This window comes from Macaca thibetana, chromosome 15 (genome assembly GCF_024542745.1).
Source record: "Macaca thibetana thibetana isolate TM-01 chromosome 15, ASM2454274v1, whole genome shotgun sequence".
NCBI lineage: Eukaryota > Metazoa > Chordata > Mammalia > Primates > Cercopithecidae > Macaca > Macaca thibetana.
Window position 1 is genome coordinate 24,677,995 of NC_065592.1, and position 20,191 is coordinate 24,698,185.

General features: G+C 42.0%; 1 protein-coding gene across 7 annotated transcripts in view; it reads left to right on the forward strand.

Moving 5' to 3' along the window:
- Nucleotides 1-19,743: 19,743 nt before the first annotated feature.
- TNC (tenascin C) overlaps nt 19,744-20,191 on the forward strand; it is a 98,291-nt gene continuing 97,843 nt past the window's right edge. For 6 of the 7 annotated variants that reach the window (XM_050762033.1, XM_050762034.1, XM_050762036.1 and 3 more), the window contains exon 1: nt 19,745-20,013. The gene's annotated coding sequence lies outside the window, so the exon portion shown is untranslated. Of the gene's footprint in view, nt 20,014-20,191 lie in introns of all 7 variants that reach the window. The other variant, XM_050762030.1, reaches the window with a different exon arrangement.

Genomic DNA, 20,191 nt, shown 5'->3' on the forward strand with positions numbered 1-20,191 from the left:
CTGAATCCCCAAGATACAGTGCATCCAGTATTATATACTGAGAAGAGAAAATGAACCAAGAATAAGATAAGAACTATTCATTTGTTTTATTAGTATTTATCAGGTGCCTACTCATTTACATATAATTCTGCTTTTTTTTTCCTCTTAAACAAATTTGTCAAATAAGAGCTAAGGCCTGTACTTTATCAAAGTGGACACTGAATCACAGATGGCTTCAGTAACTTGCCCAAGCTCACATATCTAATTAAGAATTAGACTATTTACAAATCCAGCAGTCTGCCTTACATGTACTTAACCATGGTGCCATCTCTCTGTAAGCAATATGACTATTTTACTGCTGTGGACTGCGAGAATAAAGACATGCCAAACAAACAGGGTAAGGGCCTCTAAGGGATAAACTTTGCCTGTTCTTAGCTCCATCTTAAGTGAGAGGGTGCTACATGTATGTGCTGGCAGGCCAAGTCTGGAGATAAAGAAAGCACAGGCATGGTTGCCTGCTGAGGCCAGGTCTACAAAGGAATTTGTTTGTTTCTATTGCCTCTATTCCTAAGCTGGGACTACCAGGTCCAAACAACGGTCACTTTTCCCTCTTCTCCCTACCTGCCAATTCCATTTCAGGATATTACTTCTCTCTAATCTTTACCCATATCCCATCAATCACCAAACCCTTGCAAGTTTGTCTTTAATATCACTATACTCTGCCCAATTCCCTCCATCCCCGCAACTCCCACCCTGGTTTGAGCCACCATCCTCTCTTGCTTAAATGACTACAGCAGCCCCTCGCTGGTCTCTCCAACTCCAATCTGCTTGCAATTCTGCTTCACAATTATAGCCAAGATGATATTTTTAAAGCATGAATCTAACTTTATCCCCCCTTGTTGACATCCAAAAACGGCCTCCTATAACTTTTCTAGAGAAGAAGAGTTCAAAATCCTTCCCAGGGCTCTCAAGGTCCTACATGAGATTCTGCCAATTTCGTCTGTCTCACCCAAACCCTCCCTCCATTCCTGATCCTCACTCCACGGACATTCCCAATATACAGCATGCTGCTTCTCATCTTCACACTCTGATATGGATAGACCTCTCTGCCTCTCTCCCACTGCCTCCTTTCTTCCCTTTTCTTCCCAAGCTCTAAATTGTATTCAAGATTCTGTTCAAGTGTAATCCTCTCTAGCAAGCCTTCCTCCCCACACCCTGAGCCACTATTGGTTCCTAGATCCTGTACTTTCCCTTTAATGACATTAATGGGTTACAATAGTCACTTTGCTTGTCTGTCTCCTGTTCTAAGCTATGAGCCCCTTAAGGACAAATCCCCTGGTTCATCTAAATTCCTCACTTCCCAGCACAATGCTCAACGCATAGCAAGAGACAGGCAAATACGTATTAAACAAATGAATAAATATTCTCATCATCTTTAATTCCTAATGAATATTATACATTCTCCTAGTAGATGCTATGCGTTTGCAAACTGGATGATCACAAAAGTTAAGTGAACTTGAACATTGCCATTAACTCATTAGGACCACCCCCAGCCTCCCTCTTTCAAGTGTGGTCAATATGGCTTCATCATTGCCAAATGAACAAGTTCCGTTTAGTGGGGGAAACCCACATATCCAGCTCATCGGCAACTAGGGCTAGCAAATGCTCCTGCCACAGTTTTAAAAGTCTGAACAGTCTGTCTGACCACAGGTGAGAACATGATGAATTTTTCACATCTGCACTTCAAAACAGAAAAGAATCCACTCCAAACTCTGTAAAAGAAGAGCTCTTGTAGCATTTCCTTTTGTGGGGGGGGGGGGCGGGGAGGAATTTTCCAATAGATCAGGCTCCAGACTACTGAATGGAAACTATTTCCTCACTCTTCCCTCCATCCCCCCAACATATACAGACACACGCACACACACACAGATGTCTGAAGATTTTTCTGAAATCAGGCATTGACTCAAGGAAGGGTTGTGTTTCATTAGCTGTTTCATCAAGGGAAAGAGACACGGAGCCTACTAAAGGTCAAGAGAGAAGAAGAGAAGGAGCTGAACACGGGTGGCCCAGATGCCCAGGCCCTGCCCCGCATCATGACACACAGCTGTTTGGAAGCACAGTGTTGCAAATCTGATCCTAAAATATTTCATGACGTCACTGGAGTGCTTTCTATCGTGATGAAGCACAGAACAATACATGTCCTTTCCTTCACAGAAAATGCCTGTGGCAGGAGCCCAAGATATTTAACGCTCTGACTCCGTGGATACAACACTGTTGAGATTTCCTAGCATATATATATATATTTTTTTAATATAAGATGAACCTTGGATGGAGGTTGCCTTACTTCAGTAGGGAAAAGAAATAGTCCAAAAATTTCAATAAAATTCACTTTGTTCTTGCCATATTCAGAGAACTGTTATGTCATGCTGGTGGAACATACAGAGCTAGATAAAGGCATAAATTTTAAGCCCTCCAGGAGTTTAAAATGTCAGAACCTCCATTTTACTCATTTTTGCTATTTTTCTTTTCAGAGACAAGGTCTTGCTATGTTGCCCAGGCTGGACTCGAACCCCTGGGCTCATGCAATCCTCCCACCTCAGCCTTCTGAGTCACAGGAGTACAGGAACATGCCATCATACCCACCTTTATTTTTAATACGGGGCTGGTAACATCTGCCCATAGTCAATTTGGGAAGATTCCATGAACAAGAATTTATAAAACAATTATCCCAGTGCCTGCCACATAGAGGCTCATAATAAATGTTACCCCCCTTATTTTATAATCTCATGAGAGGGGCACATAAGAAAACAATTACTTAGGATCTTGGCAAAGTGGGGTAACCAAGGAATAGAGATAAAAGTGAAATATAAAGAGCATTCTGGGCTAAATATGGAGGAATGATTTATGGAGCAGGTGGCATTTGGTTGCACATTAGAAGATGAAATGGTATTTTAGATAGAATGGGAAGGCTATCTTCTCAGAAGTCTATGTAACTGAAGTGCATCATTTAAGCATAAAAAGAAACACTTCCTGGCTTCACTAGCCATTATTGTGTCATTTGTTAACATTATCAAATCTTTTCCATGTGGTTCTGCTTCCTATCCAAAAATAGCTTACAAATGAGAAGTTTAGATTCTAGTTCCCAAAGCATCCTCATCCCCTGTATCTTCCACAGATGCTGGTGGCAGGAAGGTGCTAAATCTCTTCATAGTAACTATACAGTGAGTCTATCTTCTTCTCTGAAGAAAGGAAACATGTATCCAGTTCCCTGGGCATGGAGGGAGGAAGGACATCATTGTATAGGAGAATCCTTGGCAAAACAGAATCGTACCTAAGTAGGTAGAGAATCAGTGCCCACTCTGGCATGCATCATAGCCGTGAGAGACTAGAATGTGTAGCAGATGTTGTATATGGACTACAGCCTCAAGGATCACATGACTAGAAGTCCCTAACCTAGTGGCAAGCACACTGGGGTGGCTGGTGGTGCCATAGGTGCCCTCTGGAAGACCAGCAAGTTCTCATAAGGGTTAGCTGTGGGCAGTTTCATTGTATATTGTGAAAATCTCTATTCCTAAGTGGACATTGTTATTTTGGGGAGATCAGAAAAGCTGAATAAATGCACACTCCTTAGCACACAGTACTCATCATGATCTCTCCCCTATGGATCATGTGCCCATCTCTCCCGAACTACTCACTGCTCCTGAAGTCTCGTCTATGCCGCCCTGCTTTTGCATGTGCTGTATATTCTACCAGATTACCCTTTTCAAACTGCTTTGAGGATGTTTCAAAACTCAGAGATAAATCAGCTAACCCTTCCTGTAGCCTGGGTTAGACAACCTTCATCTAGCATGTACCTACCTCAGTCACAGGACTTACTCTGCTGGATTGTAATAATATCGTTCCTTGTCTTGTTTTCACCCTTGACTGTAAGCTTCTTGAAGAGCAGGTACTGAATGTTTAGGTGCCTGGTTCCTAGCATAGTATCTAGTATAAGGGAACACCTGGAATTTGAGGCAGGAGGCAGCAGTAGCATGTGTATATTGGAAAGGCATAGAATTCACGCCCAGGTGAGAGATGAGAGGTTTTGGTAACTGATTTTACCTGTTTCACCCATTTGCTAAAAAGCAATGTCAAGAGGAATCAGAAATGCTTCCAGTACTCCTCAGTTGCTGGAAGATCTTGGATTAGTCATGCTTTCTGCAAAAGATTAGCTATCTTCTCACTGGAACCAAACTAAACCATTTAGTGAGAAGCATCTGGCTTAGTGGTTAAGACTTAGGTTTTTTAGGAAGTGAGAGAGGAGTTGGAATCCTAGCTTTTCCACTTAGTAGCTGTGGCCCTCAAGTGAGCCAGCTTTGCTGATCTTCCATTACATCTGCTTTCAAGTGGAGAAGCTAATCTATACATCGTTTTAGAATTACACGAGGTTGTACACTTGTTAAACACATAACACAGTACTTACATTGTTATAACTGCTCAAAAATTAGTAGCCATTTTAACTTTTTGACATTGCTATAGGCCGAATATTTGTATCCCGCTAAAATTATGTTGAAATCTAATCCCCAATGTGATGGTAGTTAGAGGTGGAACCACTGGCAAAAAGTTAGGTGGTGAGGGCGGTGCCCTCATTAAGGAATTAATGCCCTCATGAAAGAGGGCTCAGAGAGCTTTCTTGTCCCTTCTGCCAAGTGAGGACACAGAAAGAATATGGCTGTCTATGAACCAGGAAGCAGGCCCTCACCAAACACTGAATTTGCTGGTACCTTGATCCTGAACTTCCCAGCCTCCAGAACGATAAGAAATAACATTTCTATTGTTTATAAGCCACCCAGTCTGTGGCATTCTGTTATAACAGCCTATAATAAAAACACATATGAAATACAGACTCCCTGGAGATCTCTAAAATTATATATTTCTTCAAAAAGATTACTGAATATTTATCACCTGTCATAATAAACACAAGAAATACAGACAGAATTATCCAGGCACCATTCTCAACAGAAGGTACCAATATCCTTTTGGCTTTTTCTGTTTCTAAGCTTTTGTCCTTTTGAGAGACAGAACCACAAACAAGCCCCTCTCCTCCTGTGTGTTGGGGTGAGCTTGGGTCCTGGAAGGTGAAAGGCCAGCCCAGAGCTCATCAAGCAACTTTGGTCTCTCAGAGCCAGAGCTGCTGACGATGTAATACAATCTGGCTGCAGAGAATGTGACTAAACGAAACCCCATCTGCTGCGAGGTTTCCCTGGGTTCCCAGGAGGGACCTGAGCAGGATATGAGGCGGCGGTGGTGGTGAGGTGAGGGGTCTGCAAGGAAATGGTGCGATCCCCCACGTGTAATGTGTCTCACCACAGGCCAGCGTGGGTCTCCCCCAGCATGACATCATCTTGGAGCTCACCCGGGCTCCGGTCTGCTGGCTGCTATAAACCAGGGTTTCTCAGTCTCAGCACTATTGACAATTTTCAGCTGGATAATTCTTTGTTGAGAAGTGTGGAGGGAACTGCCGTGTGCATTGTAGGAGGTACACAGCATCCCTGACCTCCATTCACTAGTTGTCAATAGCATCTCCACCCAGCCTAGTTGTGACACCCCAAAATGTCTCCAGTCATTTCCAAACAATGGGGAACAAAACGGCCCCGTTGAGAACCACTGTCAGAAAAAGTGGAACAAATCAGACTCCCTTTCTATTAAAAGCAAGGGGAAAAAATCCAGAAAAAATAGAATACAGTAAGTTTCCAAATCCTTAAGTAGTTTTAGAAATGAATTAAAAGTTGAGCAGCTAGCTTTGATGGTTCAGGTGAGAGCCTTCAAATAAAGAGGAAAACCTAGAAGTAATAATAAGTACCATCGACTTAGTGCTTTCTGTGTCCTAGGCATGGTGCTAAGCACTTTAACTCACTGACCCCTCGAAAGAGCACTGAAGGTAGGTGTGTGATCTCCGTTTCATAGGTAAGGACTGTGAGGCTCAGGGGTGCGAAAGTCTTGCCTAGAAGCATATAGCTAGTAAGGACTGAGCTGGGATTTGAACACAGCTCTGCATGATTTTAAAGAAACTCAGAGCCATTTGGTTCTCTTAGTTCATTACTTTGGAGTCTGTATCCAACACCATAAAAATTTCAAAGTCTATGCTTTAAACCAGGGAGTATTTAATAGGAACTTCAGCCTAGACAGAAGGTAGGTGGATTTGAGTGGGAGAATCAGACTTTCCATGTCCTTACTTAAACAAGACTAATCCGCATTTATAAATCAACATGAGATAGTATATAATTAACCCCTATATGGGTGGTAGATGTTAAAGGACTGTAAAGTAAATAACAGGCTGAATAGAAAGAATGCATTTTAACAAGCATGCTTCTAATAAATTAGTGAAACTGTCACTGAATGGGGTGGCTCATATCTCATGAGGCTCCCTTATGAGGACTTAGAGTGAAGTACATGGGCTTGGCATTGGACAATTCTGGCTTCTAATCCCAGCTCCAAAACTTACCAGCTGGGTGGCTCTTGGCAAAACACTTTACAACTGGAAGCCTCAGTAAACTCCTTAGCAAAATACAGATAAAAATACTTACTTTTCAGGATTGATGGGATTAACTAAATCCAGGAAGTGGAAACTAATGTAGAGTGTCTCACAGGCAATTGACTTTTCTTTCATCACTCTTTGGAATTACATGTTTGTTTGTCTATTTGTGTGTTTAATGGTTGCCTCCTTTATTCTCTGCCTCTCCAGAATCTCCCATAGTGCTTGGCATGTAGTAAGTACTTACTTAAAATATGCTCAATGCATAGGAAACATTAGTGCACTTTCTTTTTAGTTCCTTCCATGACAATGAGTTTTCAGACATTAAAAATACTCAAGCAGTGGAAATACAAGATTCTCTATCCCTTTGTGTCCCAATCTTAGCCTCTTATGGTGACTTGTACCACAGCACTTATGACATTGTTTTGCAATGACTGTTTCTTTGGTTATAAACTCCTTCAGGGCTGGATGGATCAACTTTCAATTCTTATGACATGGTCCCATTACTTGCACCCAAGGTGTAATACATGTTTGAATCTAATAAGTATTCGTAAAATAAAGATATTGATGCCTTAGGGGGCATCAGTCCACTGAATGGGAGCTCCAACAAAATTACGGTTCCAGGCTTTGGCAACTCTACTGTCAATTCTGCTCATACAACATCTAATGACCAAGAACAAAAGGTTGGGGCTGTTATTTTTATTGTTCCAGGAAAATGTAGATAATTAATAACTCTGTATTGAATTTAATTGGCTTCTTTTGCAAGGAAAATTGTGAGCCAGATTTTCCATATCCAAGCTAGCAACTCAAAGGTGATTAGATTCAGTGATTAATTCTTATAACAAATATTTATAGAGTGCTTACTATGAGCCAGCCACTGTTCAAGGTACCAGTTAAATCTTGGATATTTTAAGTCTTGGGGAATGATTTTGACATTGAGCATTCTTCTCAGTTACCCAAAGGAAATCAGCTGTTTCTATTGGATTGCTTGAGACAGACAGCAATAAGGGGCTCAGAGGTCTTGGATACAAATTCTTAAGCCTCTGGTCTCACTATCCCGGTCCTTGGAGAAGGGAACATCTAATACACAAAGGAAACAGTTAATAAGCCAAGCCGTATATACTTCCTAACTAGAGGTTAGCATCCAAAACAGAATGCTTAGGCATTGGAAAGTTTATCATACCCATGGGTCTCATCTCCCCATCATGCAACTTTCATAAAAAACAGGGAAAGCTATTACTTCAACTACAATTGTTGTCTTTTGAAAGAAAGAAAAAAAAAAAAAACCATTTTCTGTGACTGGCCAGAAGCTGGGAGATATATATATATATCTCCCCATAGTGGGTACATTACAATACTTGAGGGTAAGATATATCTCATTTCTTTATTTCTTTCAACCATGCCACACTCCTCTGAGTTCTCATACAAGTGACTGTTAGAAAATTCAGTGTCAGCTGTGTTGAGTGTTGATTCTCTTGTCCACTGGTTTATTCAAAAATCTAGAGATCTTCTTACATGGCCTAGAACATTTAGGAACCAGTTGCATGCCCCTTTCCTCTCTGGCCATAGCAGATATCCTCAGTTTTGGGGTCTGTACCCTTAGAAGTGAGTAGTTCTGCTTCTTCCATCTCCTACTATGGTATTAGGATCCTCAGGACACAGCCTCTCTGAATGCACTCCGTGGCATGACCAGTTCAAGTCTTCTCACTTCCTAAGACACTGCATTAGAAGAGAGTGTTTATCCCACTCATGAAACCTATGTCTCTCACACACTATCCCACTGCATGTCTATTGGGTTAGTTCTGCCCAAGGTCATAAATGTTAGAGTGATTCCAGGGCCCAAATTCAGGTCTTTTCAATCTCTATGTTGGACATTTGTCACGATTCTACATCCTACATCCTCACTAGATCAGCATTATTCCAACAGCACTATTGACATTTTGGGACAAAGAATTATTTGTTGTGGGAGACCATCCTCTGAATTGCAGACTTTTAGCAGAATCTCTGGCCTCTGCCCACTTGATGCCAGTAGCAAACCTCCAAATTCTGACAGCCAAAATGCCTGCAGATATTACCAAATATCCCCTAGAGAGCAAACCATCCCTGGTTGAGAAACATTGCCCTAGAAGGTAAGCCCAAGAGGAAAGTGACTGCATCTGTTGTGTTTGCAGCTATATTGCCAACAGTTATTAGCACAGGACCTGTGTATCCCATCAATCTAAGTGCAATGAAGAAATGGTTGGAAGAATTAGTCAACAAAATAAATAGAAATAAATATTACCATGCCCTTTCCTTGCTTCCTCCTCTTTTTCTTTATTTCAACAAGGAAAGTAAAGCAGTAAAACATTGATCTGGTTTGACTGTGTCCCCACCCAAATCTCATCTCAAATTGTAGCTCCCATAATTCCCATGTGTCATGGGAGAGACTGGTGGGAGGTAATTGAACCATGGGGGTGGGTCTTCCCTATGCTGTTCTCGTGATAGTGAATAAGTCTCATGAGACCTGATGGTTTTAAAAAGAGGAGTTCCCAGGCCAGGCGCGGTGGCTCATGCCTGTAATCTCAGCACTTTGGGAGGCCGAGGCGGACAGATCACAAGGTCAGGTGATGGAGACCATCCTGCCTAACACGGTGAAATACTGTCTCTACTAAAAATACAAAAAATTAGCCGGGCGTGGTGGCATGTGCCTGTAGTCCCAGCTACTTGGGAGGCTGAGGCAGGAGAATCACTTGAACCTGGGAGGCGGAGGTTACAGTGAGCCGAGATCACGCCACTGCACTCCAACCTGGGCGACAGAGCAAGACTGTGTCTCAAAACAAAACAAACAAACAAAAAAAAAGTGGTGGGGGAGTTCTCCTGCACATGCTTTCTCTTGTCTGCCACCATGTAAGATAAGACTACTTTGCTCCTCCTTTGCCTCCCACCATGATTGTGAGGCCTCCCCAGTGTGAAACTGTGAGTCAATTAAACCTCTTTCCTTTATAAATGATCCAGTCTCTGGTATGTCTTTATTAGCAGCATGAGAATGGATTAATACAAACATCCTCTGCAGGAAAACATAGTGAAGAGGATTCTGTGCAAGATGAAAAGAGTTTTGGGTCCTACTCCCATATCCAACACCAGCTATTTATTATTGATCAAGTAACTTCCTCTTGCCCATGCCTTCATTTGGGACTAATAATAGTGTCTATGCATATAAATGTTATGAAGATTAAATGAAATTAATGTATGCAAAGTTCTAAAAATGGTATTCAGCACATAATAAATGCTCAATAAAAATTAACAATCACTATTTACAGAAGATCCCCTGTGTCATAGAAGTGATAGAGTAAAACTCCATTCCCTTCCAAGGGGCTCATTAGAAAGCAACTATCCATTCACACGTTTGCCCAGGTGTAGTCTCAAGAACACCATGCCTTTTACCCCTGCTATCTGGTTGTCTCCATGGCTCTCTAAGGGCCTAAACCTGAACTCTGATATGCAATAGCAGCTTGTGACGTCTCTTCTATTGGGGGTCTTCTTGCTCTACCCAGGTTCTACACATGGTGTTGATATCCACACAGTACAGTATCCACAAATGGGAGAAAAAAATCATCTGCCAACCATGGCTGTCAGAACTGCAAGTACGGGTCTACCTCACTGTCCTTCACAAATACCCTGCCCCACACCAACTTGGCCTGTCTTTCCATTGCAAGAGTGACAGTGGGGAAAACCTTTTTAAATTTAGCCAAGGTCTAGTCTGGAATTTATCTTTGTCACAGATTTGGTGATAGGGCTTATACTGCATTAGGTTTAATCATATTAAAGTATCATTTTTATAGGTCACATATGGTTGAACACGAGCAATTTCATATGAATTACTTCTTAGATTAACTGAGCAAACAATATTGCAACTTGCTAAAAGCCAAAGTACTTCCACTTCCTTCAAAAGCAACCACTTGTGACTGATTTCCGCTCCTTAAGCCAGACTCTCAGAAGATCTCTCCTTGGCATACTTGACTGGTTTAAAGGAGCCACTGGCAGAATATACTTCAAAGTCAGCTTCCCTGGATTGGTCTTCCACAATGCAGCTGTCTCACTGATTCATCCTGGCCCCTGCCCACTACTGTCCATGGGGATTATCAAGGCTTCACCATAATTTCCTTATAAAGTATTTCCACGAGAGAAATCTATCATCTGCCTCAAACGATGAGTCATCTATCTATATTCACTCAAGAGCACTCCTCATATACCATTCATCTGCAAGTTGAGTCCAATGTGGGCCTGGGCAGGTGTTCCAAAGAATTTAGAAAGTCTTTTTGAAGTTCCCCTACAGAGGCTGCTTTCTGATACAGTGTCTGAAAAACTTGCGTGGCATCTCAATAAGGGGCTCCTTTGGCCCCCTGATGCCACAGCCACATCGATAAGAGCACCACGTGCATCCAAAACCGGAGAAAAGCGGGAGAGAAAGAAGGGACATCATACTGCTGACGGAAGCTCAGAGGGAGTAGAGAGCCTGGTGTGTGTTCACCTACTCCTCTCAGTCCCCTTTATATGTCCTTTCTAAGCAAAGAAGCCCAATCCATGTAAAGGATTTTTAAGCAATAAATTCCTTTGGTTTTGGCTGGTCTTACACTAATCTAGGCAAGCATTTTCCTCCACATGGAACATAGTTTCACAGATGAGCAGACCTGGATTTTAGCTCAGAGTGGGCAAGACGCAACTGCTTTGGGCCCCATTTTCTTATCTCTAAGTTGAGCAGGATTGTCTCATAGCTCTTTTCACACTTGTCAAAGTGTGCTCTGGGTGAATCCTCTGAATTATGGTTGAGCAGTGACCCAGATAAGCCTGCCACTTGCTGGGTTCAGACTGACCTGGGAATGATAGGAATGTCATGTATAAGTCTAGATTTACTCCTCACTGTGGGCTAAACCACTCAACACTGCAAAGTTCCCATGTCAACAGGCCACTTCAAAACTATCAGGCTAATGATGGAGGTTGCAACTCCCTCCAACTTCCCTTTCCTTCTCTGTCTTTCAGCCTACAGCTAAAATGTCATGTTAAAGGAGCTGTGCCAAAAAAAAAAAAAAAACAACTACTTGAAAATCTAGCGATGTGCATTTACATCATAGAACTACATCTCTAAGGAAAAGCATTCCAGTTTCAAGGTAAGTTAATGCCATTTCTCCCAGAAAAATAATCTCTTGGACGAATACTAACCATTACCATTTTTAAAAATTCATTAATTTTTGTTGGTACATAGTAGGTGTATGTATTTACAGGGTACATGAGAGGTTTTGTTTAATAATCATGTCATGTAAAATGCGGTATCCATCACCTCAAGCATTTATCCTTTGTGTTACAAATAATCCAATTATACTCTTTTAGTTATTTTTAAATGTACATTTAAATTATTATTGACTATAGTCACCCTGTTGTGCTATCAAATACTAGATCTTATTCACTGTTTTTAATTATTTTTTCTACCTATTAACCATGCCCACCCCCTATTCCCCCTCCCACTACCCTTCCCAGACTCTGGTAACCATCCTTATGCTCTCTATCTCCATGCGTTCAAGTTAAACATTACTGTTTTTAAGGCCCTGTTATGCACAAGGCAAAGATACTTTCCCATTTATTTCTTGTATTAGTTTTATATTGCTACTCTAACAAATTACCACAAACTTAACGACTTAATAAAACAGAAATGTATTCTCTTAAAATTATGGAGACCAGAGGCCTGAAGTGAGTTTTAGTAAGCTAAAATCCAGTTGTCAACAGACCTGGTCTTTCTGGGGGCTCCAGGGGATAATCCATTCTTTGCCTCTTTCAGTTTCTGGTGTCGGCTGGCATTCCTTGGCTTGAGGCCACACCACTCCAGTCTCTGTTCCCTGGTCACACTGCCTTCTCCTCCTCTGTAGTCAAATCTCTCTCTGCCTTCCTCTTATAAGGACACTTTTAAGTATATGCAAAATAAACTCCCCACCTCAAGATCCTTAACTTAGTCACAGCTCCAAAGTCCCTTTTGCCATACATGATAATATTCACAGATTCCATGGATTCGAACACACATCTTGGGAATCCTTATTCAGTTTCCCATGACCCTTCCTTTATCCCTGTGAAGTAAGTATTCTCCTCTTTTACAGACTCAGATACAAGATGGGGTCACGTAAGTGAAGGAAATTGAAAAAGGTCAAACACCAATAAATGGCAGAGCTAAGATTGATCCCATCTGTCTAGTGTCAGATCATGAGTTTCTTCTTTATACCACTATACCCCATAAAACTGATAAAATAATACTCTTTATAGATGGTTCTGCAATGGAAACCTGAAGAGCCCAGTAGCCCAGTAATTTTCATGTGTGGACCTTCTGTGAGACCACATACCAACTGTGTGACTTTCAGCAAGTCTCTTGATCTCTCCTCACCTCAGTTTTCTCACTTGTAATAGGGGAATGGTCTGGTGTGAGGACTGAGATAATGCCAACGCCTTGTCATGTTATTAGCAAATACAAGTGGGTGTATTTGTTACCACCCCTACCATTGGAAGGCTATGGGGCAAGGAAGTAGTCAAGGTTAGGACTTCCCAGCATGTGCTCACTAAAATAAGGAGGGTCAATTTACTCTCTGCCTTAGGAAGGGCAAGGGACAAAGGGCCAGCCCAGAGTACTTTCTAAGGAGGAGAGGGACACAAATACCTATGTGATGCCAGTCCATCAACCTCTAGACCCTGCCGAGGGAGCTTCTGGCTCTGAGGCAAGTGAAACCACTCAGCTGACTCTGAATCAGGGAAATTTTTCCACCTGAGAAACAGAATGTACAAGGCTTGAAAGACAATTAAAAATAATAATACCTTCTATTGACTGGATGGGCAAATGTCATTCTACTTTTCAAAGGAAGTTCAAACTATTTCTCTCTCAGAGCAATACTAAACATCCTTTCAGGAAAATATTCATTTCAATGAACTCTCTCTCTCTCTCTCTCTCTCTCTCTCTCTCTCTCTCTCTCTCTCTGTGTGTGTGTGTGTGTGTGTGTGTGTGTGTGTGTGTTGCATGTGTGTAGCAGGATGGAGGGGAAATTTATGAAGAACATTAGAGCACACAGGGTGACTAGTACAGTTCAGTCAACCTGAAAATCTTATGTCCCATGATGAAAAGAGCTGTATATTTTTATTTGCATGTACCTTTGTTTTATTAACCCTTCTTATTTTAGTGAGCACATTTATGAAGCATACCTCTGACATTATCTTTTCCATCATTTTACAGATGAGAAAGTAAAGGCTCAGAGTAGAATAAGTGACTTATCTACAATAGCTAAAGGCCACCATTTTGAGATTACTTACAATGTGGCAAGCAACAGCATAAACTTTTGACTAAGTATTGTTCTTTTAATCCTGACGCTAGCTCCAAGGAGTACCCGTTTTACAGATGGAGAACCTATAAGAAAAGTGTTAAGTAATTTACCCAAGGCCCTACTCCTTTTTGAAGCTACTATTGGTTCAATTAAGGTTTGAAACCAAGTCCATGCTAGGTAATCCCAAAACTCCAAGATTAGCACAAATAGGGACAAAGCAAAATAACCAAAATCTTGCCTCATCAGATCTTTATGCACAAGCTCCAAATCACTCAATCTGGTTCACGAATCGAAGAATGTAATCTTTGCCTTTGGGCAATTGTTACATTACATACATAAGAAAGCACTGACAATAATAGAAAATTGGGAGCTGGAGTCCTCTTGGTGGGTTTGAATCCTCTTGCTACTATTTATTACCCATGCACCTTGGTCGTTTCTCTAACCTCTCCATGTCTCATACCCCCCATCTGCAAAATGGAAACAATGATAGGACTAACCCAATAGGCTCATTGTAAAGATTAAATAATTTAATACATCCAAACTGCTTCAACAGTGCCTAGATCACAGGAAATATTCAATCAGCGTTAGCCACTGTTATTCTTTGTGGTCCACAAAATAAATCTTAAGAAACCTAAGAGAGAAGGAAAAGAAGCAAATTATACTTCCTCACAAGTATCCAACCCAGCTGTGGAAAATCAAAGAAAGAAATTCAATTTGCATTGATTTCAAAGCTATATATTCCCTCTGTGACCTGCATTAAGCCCAAGATTGTTTGACCCATTTGTATTCATCAGCACAGCCTGAGCTCAGACCGGTAAACATGATCAAAACTGCCTCCCCATCCCTCTGTTGGAAATATACAACTCCAGATCTTCTAATTTAGCCTGGGCAATGCTAGTTTTTTAAATTCTCCCTCTTTCCCTTCAACCTCCAAAGAGGCAGTCTTTAGAATGTTTTAACAAGACAGCACCAGGTGGCTTCAACTCCCCTCTTCCTGCTGCTAGTCCCTGTAAAGCCCAGAAGCGTTTCAGATAGAAGTGGGGGTTCCATGCTTTCATAAGCACAATACAGCTATGGAGATATTGAGCTATCTTTTGGGATTTGGGGGTTGTGGGGCGGGGAAGGGAACCACATCATTTAGCATCAAAAAACTCTACATAGGGCATCCCAGTTTGCTAAGCACTTTGCTTATACCCTCTTTCTTGGTCTTCATACCAATTTTGAAAGGTACTCAAGGTACAGATTTTTATCTCAGTTTTATAAAACAGGAAACCAGATGGAGCCCAAGAAGAAGAGGAGCTTAAGAGAGGGGACGTGCTTTTCTCGAGGTAATTCACATTGAAAGCAGTTGGGCCAAATAGAACACAAAACCGTGTGGTAATATCATATATTTTCCACTATGCAGCCAATTAGTTGATCAGTCAATCATTTCAAGGGAACATTAATAGACCTCCAAGTGTTTTGGGTCTGTACAGGCGAAAAGCACAGTCCTTGCCCTCAAGGAGTCCTCACAGACCAGCCAGGCAAATGAATGAGTAAATCGATGATCACAGTTAAGGTTTCTAATCATTTCATAAAAGTCACTTCAAGAATGTTTTTATTGCTTACCTCCAAAATCTGCGACAGGTCATATGCTATTCTAAAAACTATGATATGCAAGAACAATATTCAAAATAATTAACAAATAATATGGCATAGGCAGCAGCCATCAACAGATGCTGGCAACAAGCAGAACTGCTGACAAACAGACGGAAAGGCACAGTGCCTATCCTCAGGTGTCCATGATCTAGCAGGGTAAACAGGCAATGGAAATAAAATGTGCAATATGCCAAAAGTTAAAAAATGGTGGTGTGGATGAGCATGAAGGAGAGACCCTTCTCTCTGGATGTGAAGGTCATTAAAAACTTTGTTAGAAGAGTATGAAGGAACTCTTGAAAAAAAAATAATAAGGAATTTGTCATGGCAATAAGGCAGTGTTCTTCCTAGGGAAGTGAATGTGCAAAGGCTTGGAGACTTCTAAATTATTTCTTTAAAGATTTTACTTGAGAGTTTTGAGTTTCTATAATCCCTGGGAATTCCCCACTTGGTAACCAGGACCCTGGGGGTCAGCGGGGAAAGGGATTTTCCCAAAGTCACACAGTGAATTGATGCAGCATCAAGACTTGGACACTTAACCAACGCTCTCCACTCTGCTCTGCTGACCAGGCATGGCTTCTTGGTTGATGGTGAGGCTAAATTGCCATAGTCCATCCATCAGGGACGCTCTCATATGTCTTGCCACACACTCCATATGGTCTTTGACCTTGATTTTGTCCTTTGTTTTCTAAGGAAAAGTGAGAACAGATGAAAAGAAGACCACTCAACCATGATCTGTAAGCAAGTTGGGAAACCTTGACTCTAACGAAATGCATTTAATTAAATGACTGGCCCACTGTGTGGGATCAGAGATCCATCCTGGCTTTGGAAAAGATTTCTGGTGATTATGGAGTTACATGAAACTTTTGGACCGGAGTTAGCACACCAGATGAGATGAATCCTGAGAAGAGGAGGAGGAGGTTGGGAACACTGAAGGAGTACGTAATCAGAGTAGGAAGCAGGGGATTCCATGGGGAAGTGGACACTCAGCTTCCTCAGCACTAGTCCTGGCCAAAATTCCACTCATTGGCTGTTCTGTCTGGAAGAAAAAGTATTACATTTAACAGACCTTTAAGGAAATGAGAATGATCTCACCTGAGGCAAACCCCGACATTCCTCTGGCCTCCAAACCACAGCCTCCACCAACAAGTCCTGAATGAAAATTGCAAACAAGCAACAATGAAATCAGTCTTTGGCAGGAAGCTCTGTGCAGAGGTGGTGTTTACACGCATTCATTCTACCCTCTCAAGTGGAAAAAAAGTGCTTATGCTTCTGAGAAGGATGCAACCATGAGGGATCAGATGCCAAGAGGTATGGCCTCTGCCAAACAGGAGGATAAATGGTTCTTCATTTCCATACACTTCCTCTGCTGTAATGTCTAGTGTGGCTTGGTTACTCAGTTCTGACTGTGACAGTTTTCTTCCTGGAAAGCAGGCATAGTGGCTTCAGACAAGTCATTCTTCCTCTCAGTGCCCCATTTTCTGATCTGTGCGATGGAAGCATTGTACACAATAATCCAGTTTCCTTTCCAGGTTCTATGGTTGTAAAAGGAAGAATTTAATTATAAAGCACAACATGTCAAACATTTATTTGTTCCTCCATTACTTCATTCATTCTATAAATATTTACTGAGCTTCTCTGATACCCAAGGCTCTATGCCAGGTACAGAAAAAGCAAGTGTGATCACCAACCTCAGAAAGCCTAGAGTCTAGAAGGAAAATCTAGACATGCACATGTTTAATTATACCACGTTGATGCAATGGATGTCCTAATAGAGTTACAAATGCCATAGTGCATAGAAGCATTTCTTCCTAGATGGATTTCTTCCACTTAGGAAGCTCCATAGTGAAGTCAGATCAGAAATGGATGATAAATAGATGTGAGGACATGGAGGTGAGGAGCCTAGGGCATCATCCTAGCATGAAAAAAGGTTGGGGGTATTGTAGAGTACATGGTGCATATGGACCCATCTACCAGAAACAGAGGCTGTGAACAGTACAGGGATGGAAAACACGTCCTTGTCTGGGCCCTCCTTACTCAAATGCCAAAAAGCTATATAGCTTAAGATGCCACATAGCTTTTTGGAGAAAATACCTTTTACAAGTAGCCTCTCCTAAAAATGCATAAATCATCTCTTCTCTATGTTATCAGAATATACTTATATGATAGCTGTTAACTTAATCCACAATAGTATTCCTGTTTGTCACCTCCACTAGCCTTTTCCTGCTTTGAGGGCCAGCCTGGTCATATTTGGCTTTAGTTTCCCTGTGATTGGCCATGCCACTTGTGGTAGACACTAATCAATAATTGTAGAATCTTAAGAGAACTGGGGAGAGGAGTTCGAGTTTGAGACATTCCCCAAAAAAGCCATATCTATCATCTAGTTTTCTAGCATGTGCTCTTGTCTTATTTAAAAACTCACATAGAATTATAAATATATTGATTATATGTTATATACAAATATAGTTTATATACCATAGGAAATATATTGTACACTATTCTAATATTTTACTCCCTAACCCAAGAGATTAACTCAGTAGCCTTAGGAAAGCCAGGAGGCATGGAACCACTCACTGCTGGTTGAGACACAGCTTCATGCTACTGAAATATCCTTTGGCTAAAGCACAGAATGTAAAACTTCCCAAACAACCAACATTTGAATCAGCCAAAATGGATCAAAAGTTCAAATGAGCAGTTTTATGACATGACTATTTATGGGCTTTCTTGCTCTCTGGGAGGGGTCACTTTAGCAGAGAATCCTAAAATACTACAGCCAAAGCACCGTAGGATGACCTAATCATGTCTTTTTTTTTTTTTTCAGAGAAACTGAGGCCCACAGCAACAATAATAACTGTGGGGATGATATCATTTAATGTTGAAAATAAGTGAATAATTGAGACCTCCATTATTAGTAGCTATTTTTTAAAAAATCAAAGGTCTCTCCTAATTAGCTTTACGGAGCAAAGAAATGTATTTTCCATATTCAAATATGGCTGTGATTTCTACACAAATCGTGTTAACAATCTAATACAGCATAAAACATTGCTTAAATATCCTCATACCCTATTCCTAAATAGTAACGTGTAATAGAACTCTGGAGCCCAGTGTTGTAATAAAAACACTTCCCAGGTGTATTCCCTTGGTGAAGTTTCATTGCTTCTCTAAACCTCAGTTCTTCTGTGAAAAAGAGACACTTGTGCCTATCCTACTTACTGGTTGCAAGGATATAATAAAAATCGTGAACAAAAATAGTGTTCATAAAGTACCCTGCACAGCACCTTATTAAAGACTTAATAAGGGAGGGCTCAATGGTAGTTGCATTTTGAATTACATTCGATGTTTCATTTTCCTCCACGGTCACAAACTACTATGCTCTGTGACAGGCTCAGAAGTCTCTAGGCGCGGATGAAGTGCTACTTCTCCACTCCCTTAAATGCCCCTGTATGCCCTGCGGATACTCAGCGCATGCTAACCACCAAATGAACGAATGACTCAGAGCTTGGAGGAAATCCACGGCAGGCTGGAAAGCAAAGGCGCAGCTTATGGCTCAAGGATTAGGTTGTTACCTTTTTAAATTATTGCTTTTCTTTAAAGAAAAGGCTGTGGGGGACGCCTTTCAGCACTAAGAGAAAACCTCAGAAACCGTTCCCCCTGGAGACCCAAGCTGAGAAGACCACACCAGGCACAGGGCATGAACAATGTCAAAAAGCTACTGCCCTGTAGGACACTGGGGCTAGAACAAAGATGCCTCCCAGCAGCTGGGCAAGGCTGGCTGCCACATAAGAAAAGCAGGGCTGACATGAGCCTCCCGCACGGTCCCCACCTGCTGAGACCTAATCCTGGGTTATCTCTCCGCTGGCCCAGAGAAACCTGAAACGCCCCAGGCTTTTGAAGGGCTTTATCTCCTCTTTCCAGGAACTGGGCTCAGTCCCTGTACTCACTCCCAGGTGCCACTGAGCAGCTGCTGCCCAGAGCCTAGGCGAGCCCTGGTCCCATTTCCAGCTTGACCAAGTACAGGAGGGGAGCCAGGGCTGCGGATCCTGCTCCCTCTTGCTCCCCGGGGCATCCGTCTCACAATTAGAAAACCCGTGTGGGGAGCAAAGCAAAAATCACATTTCACTAACAACTACTCGGGTCGGGGGCGGGGAGGCGGGAGGGGAAGCGGGAATTCCTACTTTCTCCATAAATTGTATGCAAATGGGTTCCTTCCCTGGCCGAGAGCCAGGAGTGAGTGCGTCTTTCATGAGCTAACCCTGTTCCGCTGGGAGGGCTGTTCCTTTAATTCGCCAACTGAAAAAGTGGGAAAGGATGTCTGGAGGCGAGGCGTCCCATTACAGAGGAAGGAGCTCGCTATATAAGCCAGCCAAAGTTGGCTGCACCGGCCACAGCCTGCCTACTGTCACCCGCCTCTCCCGCGCGCAGACACACGCCCCCGCCTCCGTGGGCACAAAGGCGGCGCGGCTGGGGGACTCGGGACCGCGCACGTGGGAACCGCCGCTGCTTCCCACTCCAGGTACTTCTTCCAAGGATCTAGGTCTCTCCCCCATCAGAGAGGTAAGTCTGTTTTTCCCTCATCACTAGAGATCCTTATGATGTACGGATTGCATTCCTGGTACCAAATAAGTTGTGGTTTTATATTATAATTATAAAACGTTTGGGTGGTTTTTTTTGTTTGTTTTTTTCCGCTGCTGGAAAAAAAAAAATGAGTGTGTATTGGTTGTGATCAGATGCA